A 9,219-nucleotide genomic window follows, 5' to 3' on the forward strand; every position below is an offset into this window, starting at 1 on the left:
TACTTATCCCTCCACTTATTCCTTCCTTTGCTCTGACTCCAATTCCTCACCAATCTTAACCTTTCCTATTCTTATAGTCCCATTTCTCCCTTCATATCACTACATGCTCTGAACTCAAACAGTCATAATTGTATGGCAGGTACTTTACCACCTAGTTATCTCCCCAAACTCCACATGGAATATCTTTAAGCATTAAATTTACAAAGTACAAATATCATACTTACAAATATGTTGCATCCAACAAATAAAAACTTATCTAAATAATTGTAATATAATAAAAATAGTGAGAAAGATTAAGATTCATTTGTGATCAATTATGCTATGCTGGTTAAGGTAGAAATATTATAAAAAATTTGCAAAAATATTTTTATAGGGAGAGTGACAAATTTCACATTATTGTTGAAGCTTGGTTGTACAGTTTTGTCAGTAAACAATATTCAAAATTTATGGTAGATATATAGAATTTCAAATTTATATTCTAAGATATAATTCTGTATTTTTATCAGTTTAGCTATTACAATACTTTCTATATCATATTTTCAAATCCAAGACAGTGATTTTTTTAATCTTAAATTCAATGAGGGCATAGGTGAAGGCATACTGGGACTGTAGAAGAGTAATAGAAAAATAATGTCAAACTTCTTGGTGCGTGGGATGGAAGAGGTCCAAAACCAAGGTTTGGATACCCAGGACTTTGTGGAGTGAGAGCCACAGCTAGTTAGTCTTCAGGGGAGCTGAGGGGTGTGGGTCAGAGAATCAGTTCTCCTAAGAACAAAATCTGCAAATAACAGAGCCCCCCCACCCAAGCATAACAGACAAAGCCACTGTCATACACAGCCTGGACCTCAGGGGAGGGAGCTGTAGGGAATGTAGTCACTCAGAAAACATTAATACTGCTGCAAAACATGAGGCTCTACTCTGCTGCATCAACAGCCTACTGCCAGAGGAATGTGGAAAAATGGCTCACTCTAGGGGCCAAAGCTTTAGGCCTTTATGAGGGGATCACAGCTCCAGCACACAGAAGGGTCCTGTAACTCTAGCACATGGAAGGGGACAACAGTTTAGACTCACAAGGGGAGATCACATCTCTGACTTATGAGTGATGGGTACACCTCCAACTCCCTGGATTGTACCAAACCTCTAGCTCATGGGGAGATGACCGTGATCATTCAGAGTGTGTTTATACAAGGCATGTCTAACCTTTTGCCATTATAACATAATGTTGTAATCTACTAAGTTAATTCTTGAGAAAAGCATAATCAATTTGCAAAAATATAATAGTTCTTTAAATTCTGAGATTTATGAATACTGTGGTAGGCATGTTGAACACACTTGAATCAATTGTTGGATGTAGAAAAGAAATTTGATCAAGGCAACATCCTCTCCTTCAAAGGAATCAGGCAACACAACGTTGGTTAATTTTTTTCCTTCCAAAAGAATATCAAAACATATTTTATCATGAGGACATAAATCAAATATAGTTTTTGACAAGGGTTTTGTTATAAACCACTCATTTTTGTTATGACTTAATTTTAGGCCTTTAAGTTTATTGTAGCCCAGGCCAAAATTAGAAACCTGGTCTATAAGATAGTATGAATGGCCCATAGTAGGAAATTAGTACCATTTGCTGGTGAGATACAAATTGAATCTCTATTAAATGCAAAACAGAAAGCTAAGGAATATATCTCATTGGTAGAGCAGTTGATCAGCATGCATGAGGTCCTCAATTCAGTCCACAGTAATTCAAACTACAACAAGAAAAGATTTAAAAAAAATCAAAACAAAAAGTACTTTTAAAGAAAAAGCACTCCCCTATTATATGCTAGCTATAAATAATATGGCTCGCTGCTGCTTTCAATAATAATATTTACACAAAGTTAAAATTCAGTAGCTTCAATGATTTGGAAAAGAATCAAAAAATTATTTGCATGATGCAATTACTCATATTTGTGGTTGTCTGAAGTACTGAATAGATTTCACACTGTGTGCAAGAACTGATAAGCCAAACAGACTTCAGAAATTTGCCACAAGGTTACTTCTCTCAAAAGACCATTTGATAGATCTGTATTGAGCAGGAGGGAATTAGAGATTTTGTACCTTGGCAAATGATCGGGATAAAGCATTTCTATGCTGCCAAATAAATATTGACCTACATGTGCTAACAGACAGTCAAGCTCAGAATAGCACTGACCTTCTCATGGAAATTGAAAAGTCTTGCCAGAATGTGCGTCTAAACGAAAGGATTTCTGACACCGTTTATTGGATATTTGAATGAGTGCTTGCAGCTTGGACAAAGAGTTCCTGAGAATCCTTTCCAGTGAAGGCAGATAGCAAGCTAGATAGAATTCATAACTTTTCATTAGCTGTCATAATCAAAACTTATAACTAGAAAAGGTTTAAGATAAGCAAAATCGCAAAGTTACTAATTCAGATATAAAAACATAAAATAAAACAGAAGAAATGCATCCATGTGACAATATTAAACATATATATAGTACTTCTTACAACTTTTCCTCATAAAATTTTTAAATAATATGTTGTTAGAAACACAAGTCTTATTACTGCATGTATGTATGTGATGTAAGTTTTTGTATGTGCAAATAAGTGAAAAGTTGGTATTTGAAGAAGCTAACTACTTCTATTAACTACCCTTATAAATGACAAAATAAAAATACAAAGTGTCTATTAAACCTGACTTGGAGGTCACTAAAATATTTCACATAGTTACTCGATTGTATGTTTTATATGTAGTATCATCATGTTTTAAGTGCTATGAAACCACATCATATATATTTCTTTAAAACTAACAGTAGAGGACATTGTTTATTTTTTATTATTTTTTTTTATGTTTTACCAGAGATAATTAGCCCTCTACAATGTCAACAGCAAATTCTGTTAACCGACGTCATTATTTGATAGTTGCTGGATTGTTCTCTGTAATATTAGGGTGAGAGTTTCTGAGACATACAATAATAAAAGAATGCAGAAAAATATAATATTTACCTTGCAGAGATTATTTTCCACTGAAATTATTTTTATATACAATTGGAAATATTTTTATTAAATTAAAAAAGTAATGTGCTGGATAGCTTCTGCTGTCCATTTGACACATCTGAGAAGAGGGAACCTCAAATGAGGCATTTCTTCTATCACATTGGACTGTGGTCATGGATACAAGGCATTTTCTTCATTGTTTCTTGATGTGCTATTATTCAGCATATTGTGGGTGGTGTCACTCTAGGCAGGTAGTCCTGTATTGTATAAGAAAATAGGTTGAGCATGGGCCGGAGGCCCACACCAGTAAGCAATGTTCCTCTGTAGTATGTGCTTCAGTCTCTGTCTTCAGCTTCCTGCCTCAGCTACCCTGGAGAATGGACTGTAACTATAAACTAAGTTCCCTCCCAGATTTCTTTATGTCATGATGCTTATGACAAGAACAGAGAACCCAAACTAACACAGCAACATGACTAAATAGAGAAAAATATCACACATCACTAGATGAAAAATTATCACATTATTGAGATCATTAATATTTAAAAACATATTTAAGATTTTAATTTTATCATCTTTAATTATCTGTATGTATGTGTCTGTATTTATATGCACACAAGTACAGATACCCACAGAGGTAAGACATTGGGTGCAATGAGGTTGAAGCTCCAGGTCACTGAGAGTCACCAAATGTAGGTGCTAGGAACTGAACTTGGGATCTCTGGAAGAACAGCATGATCTTGTAGCACCCCACTGTCTTAAACAATGTTTTAATTGCCTATGTTTCATAATATTCTCAGTGGCTATCGATTCCACATTATTTTGGAGGGCATAGTGAATATTTTCCAAAACTGAAAATATGTTGAAATATAAGGAAGACAAAAAAAAAATCACACTGCAAAAACATGCAATATTAGAATCACCTTTCATCACAGAGTGACTAAGGTAGAAATCTACTTCTAGGAAAGTATACATTTATAAATAAATACTTATTCAAAGAAAAAAAAACAAGGAAATTTAGGAAATATGCTAACAATATAACTAAATAATAGTATGGTACAACATATCCAAACTTCAAAGATGTGAAACGATGCGTTTTCCAAAAATTTTAAAACAGTGCTTTAAAATTTTATAAATTAGACATCTCAACAATTTAATATAAGGGAATGAAAAATACAAATATTTAATTAAAACATGAATTTCTCTCCATATAGTGCATGGAAATATGTCCAATGTTATTCTTCAGGGTATTTCAATGCAACAACAGAGACAACAAAATTACAAATGTGTAAAGACAACTTGCAATGTCAATAATAGTCAAGGGACTAAACAAAATAAAAAAAATAAATAAACAAAGCCATTGAGATATACCTCTACATCCAAGGCAATAGCCAGAGTAAAATAATTAAAATTTAAAAGGGAAATACATATTGACGACGATATGGAGAAATTCCAACCCTGTCATACTGCTCAGTATGTGAATGTGAAATGGAGTTTCTATTGTGAGAAACAGATTTGTGATTCGTTAATAAGATAAGCATAGAATTGCTATAATGCAGCAATTCTACTGCTAAATATAGCCTAAAGAGGTGGAAATGCTTGGTCAAATACAAATTTGTGCACAAACGCTTATGGACATGCTATTTATAGTAACTAAAAATTAAGAAACAATCCAAATGCCTATGAACTCATAATTAAGTAAGCAAAACATGCTGTTTCTATGATGAAATAGCATTCATAATAGAAAAGGAGGAAATGCTACTGTGTCCCAAGGAGTGTTTGTTCCTCTGAGAGGCAAGGCCTGATGCAGAGACTTGGCTGTGGAGAGTTAGCAACTGAGGGGGAGCTGTGGAGAGTTAGCTGCAGAAGGGGAGCAGAAAAAATGGCCACCGCCCCCCCCACGGGGTGGGGGCGGGGCACGAGAGGGGATGTTTACCACCCTTGGGCAAGACCGCAGGCCCATAAGGCATGGACGAAAACTAAATGATACTCTGGACAGGGCACAGAAGCAACGTGGGACAGTGGGCCACTGAGCCAAAGAGAGAACTTACCTTTGTAAGTTATTCTATTTCCCCCTACCCAGGATATAAACTATAAAAAATTCAGATAAAGATGTGTTATATGGTTTGTCTAATAGGGACAGGAGCAAGGGACCCTAAGAGAACTCAGGCAACAGCTAAACAGGCAACTCTTAAAAAACAGTATGTTGAGTGAAAAGGGTATTGAAAGTTGATATAATGTGCATTTCTATAATTTATATGAATATTCACAAAGGCTAATCAACAGAGGCTGGAATCAAAGTAGTGATTGCAGGATGGTAGAGGAGACCAAAAGAAAAGTCATTATTTCTATCTGGGTGAATAAGGGTTCTGAAATTAGAACCTGCAAATGTTTGTAAAACACAGCTAAAATGAAAATGTAAAATTTTATGTAGTATCTGTTTTATTGTAACAAAAAATATAAAGATTTAAAATAAATCTTAGGATGGGACTGTAGTGCTGGGCGGCTCGGGCCAGCTGTGGGAGGCTCTCCCTTTCTTCGTGGGTCGTTGGCCACCGGCCCACGAGGGCAGGGAGAGTAGAAGTGGCAAACGGGGTCAGAATGGCCAGTGGGTGCTGACGGAAGGAAGACAGCCCTTCTGGGGAAACTGGTCACAGGCGCAGTGAACAGCAATGATACAGCTCCAGACACAGTGAAAACAGCTCCAGGCACAGTGAAAATAGCTCCGTTTATTAGTGGGAAAACTAGAGAATTTATAGTGTGGAGGCAGTAGCAAAAGCCTCAGTTGATAGGCACTCATAGTATGCTTTATTTACATGTGGCAGTGGGCTTCTATCTTCCAGACTATCAGGCAATGCCTGATTATCATATAGAAAAAACCTGGGGGTAGTTCCTATGCCAGAGGTCATGTTTCAGATAAGGTCAGGCATCCTCACTTGGCACATTCAAAGTGAGCCAGGAAGAGAGCAGGAGGCCCCCTGCTGAAAAGGGGAGCTCTTCCATTTGGCGCTGAGCCCCTCAGGGCTATCGGGACATGGAGAAACTATAACCCTAACAGCAGGGTGTCCCAACATCTCCCCCTGTTTGATTTAAAATGGAGAAGTGTCATCATAAGCCTTAAGAGCCAACTCATCTATCTCAGGAGAATCCAAGGTTTGATAATTGACCATGACCTGTTTGGTAGTAATTTTAGCAATGGTAGTAATTTGTCGGTGAAGAAATTGTATGAAACAGGGAGCAAGCATCAAAATGACACACAGCATGATCAGGGGGCTAACAAAGGGTAGGAGCCATGAAAACAAGGGATTACTAAACCAACCTAATTGTTCAGTGGGTTGAAATCTTGAAAATAGATCATTACAGTTTTTTGAGAGTATTAACATTGGTCTCAACAGCATTTGATTCATTTACAAAAAAACAGCATTCCTCTCCCAATACCACACACGTCCCCCCATGTTTAGCAGTTATTAAGTCCAGTGCTCTTTTTTTTTGGAGCACAACCCTGGCAAGAGAGTTTATTTGTCGTTGGAGAGATTCGAGGCTATCAGTTGTGGATGCCATTGCCTGGTCCAGCTTGTCTCAAAAGTCTCCCGTCAGGTGCTGGGTTTGTACAATTCCAGCAGTAGCAGTGCCTCCAGCACCCAGGGAGAGGGCAAGTCCCAGCCCTACTAGCAAAGGGATGAAGATTTCTCTCCGCTGGTGGCTGTGAAGGAGGAGGGCGGCTTCCTCTTTCTCGAGTAGGTACACCTGGGGTGTAATCATCACCGGTATACAAAAGGTGGACAAAGAGGAGTTAACACAGTGTTGGGCTTTTCCTTTGCACCATAGGAAAAGAGGAGGGGCGACACATGCTATCCTTAATGTTAGTGAGGCATTTGTAATGAGTAGGCTTACTCTTGCTGGAAATGCAAATTGGATAGTTAGCCAGTTGTTCGAATAAGGGAATATCCATTAGATGAGAGTCAGTGAAATCTTTTTTTGTTTCTGGGTAAAGAAGGGTGGTGTTAACTGATACTGCTGTCAGTAAAGGTCTATTGCTGGTTGCACAAAAGAAGCAGTTAGAGGCATTGAGGTGGGTGGTGAAGGGAAGAAAGTTAGCAACATATTGAATGTATCTGCTCTAGGACATAGTTGATCTTATCTAGTCCTCTGTTTGTTTTTCCTGTAGAATAATATTATGATGAGTTAGCACAGACTTAGCTGCAGGTACAAGCTGTTGAGAGATATGAAAGTCAGCTGTAGGGTACCGAGCGAATGCACCTGAGTAGAACTTTCCTATTACTCCAATATGCCAGCGATTGTCCCATGGATCTGCAATATATATTAGCGAATACTTATTATCCTTTAGGTAGATGGGTCTTTTTTGTCCTGTTATGCCCTGATATCTCCCAGTGAATCCTTGTTCCAACCTGCAGGGATTGAAGTAATTGCAGCCCCCATAGGTATCAACATCCTTGAGGCTGGCATGATGGATCTCTTTGTCGAAAAGGGAAGCAAACATATTCGTTAGTTCCATGTCTGTTAGCATTTGGGTATATTATGATTTCTATGGGTTTTTGACAGCCCACTAGGGGGCAGTCTGTGGTTTCGATTACCTGATTTTTCCCTTGAAATGTTTCTCTGACATAAAATCTCCAGAACATAGTATTAGGGTTATTTTTTAGTCCCTGGCATGCTTGTCTGTGCTTAGGGGTCATTCCTTCCCAGACAAGGTTGTTTAAAAGCATTGCTTTGGTTGTAGGATCTGTTATTTTTCTATCTAAACTGGCCTGCACTCTTAGTACAAAGTCTGGGAGGGTTTTAGTTGGTTTTAGTTTTAAGAAGGTTAATGAAGAGGTCTCTCCAGGCCCGGTAGACAAGGGGGTTAGGCGGCCCCAGGCCTGTAGTGCACATAAGTGGACCTGTTCAAAACAGCCAGCAGGAATCACAGCCTGTTGCATTCCTGTGGAAAAGTTTCCCTGGCTAAAAAGCTGGTCATAGTTCCAATCTATGAATCCAGGTGGTGCATCTTGTCCTTGCTGTAGTCTTAGCTGTTGATTATGTGTGTCATTTCTTTTAACCTACATCAGGCATTCATCTCTAAATAAAGCCTCCCATTGTACAAATAATGGACTGGGGAGGGTAGATCTACAGATGTCTCTCCAGTCCTGGGGGGTTAGCAGGTTAGTATTAAATGTTTGTAGTATAGATTTTGTCCATGGAGCATGGATCCCATCCTCACGAACAGCTTGGCGCAGCTCTTTTAAGTCTGCTGCCGGGAGTGGGTACCAAGCCATTGGATGTTGCCATGTTATTTGTAGGTTAACTGGAAAAGCTTTTACCGATGGGGTTTTTGGGTCCTGAGGCCATTGTGTCTGGAGATTCTGGGGGCAACAACTCCCATTATCCCTGAGATTACAGAGCTACAGATATCTCTCCAGTCCTGGGGGGTTAGGAGGTTAGTATTAAAGGTTTGTAGTATAGATTTTGTCCATGGAGCATGGATCCCATCCTCATGAACAGCTTGGCACAGCTCTTTTAAGACTGCTGCCGGGAATGGGTACCAAGCCAGTGGGCGTTGCCTTGTTATTTGTAGGTTAACAGGAAAAGCTTCTACCGATGTGGTTTTTGGGTCCTGAGGCCATTGTGTCTGGAGATTTTGGAGGTGGAAACTCCCATTATCCCTGAGATTACAGAGTTGTTCTATGGCTGTGGGGTGTGGCTGGGATGGTGCCACAGGTTGTGGCAGCAGCGGAGGTGAAGGGAGAGGGGGATATATCTGGGGATCTTTGGGAGTTTTTGAAGTCTGGGTGTTAACATCTGGGCTTGTTAAATCAGTAAGAGGAGGTTAAGGGTTATTTTTGTTGATGGGTGCGTTTTGTTTGACTTGGTTAAATTTTATTTTGGGGGCTGTTGAATCTGTTACTGGGCAGTCTGTAGGGTTTTTTTTTATCGCTTAAAGCCTCTCCTTTATTATTTTCTGGTGTTTGTAAGCTTTCCTCAATCTTAGGTGGGTTTCCTAAGCATTGCTGGATGGCTGCCATTATGGGGAAAAAGGAAAGGGGAAAATTATGCCTTTCTTGGATTTCTTTTTTACGAGCCAGATGCGCAAGAAAGTTCCAGACCTCTGGATCAGATATGTCTGCTGACAGGATCCAGGGCGCAAATTGATACACCTCATTCCAAAATTTTAAGCTTTCTTTTTGGGAGATCTTAAGCCCTCTTGATTTAAGTAAGGCTCTAAGGGAA

Source organism: Nannospalax galili, unplaced genomic scaffold, assembly GCF_000622305.1.
Source record: "Nannospalax galili isolate Female #2095 unplaced genomic scaffold, S.galili_v1.0 scaffold600, whole genome shotgun sequence".
NCBI lineage: Eukaryota > Metazoa > Chordata > Mammalia > Rodentia > Spalacidae > Nannospalax > Nannospalax galili.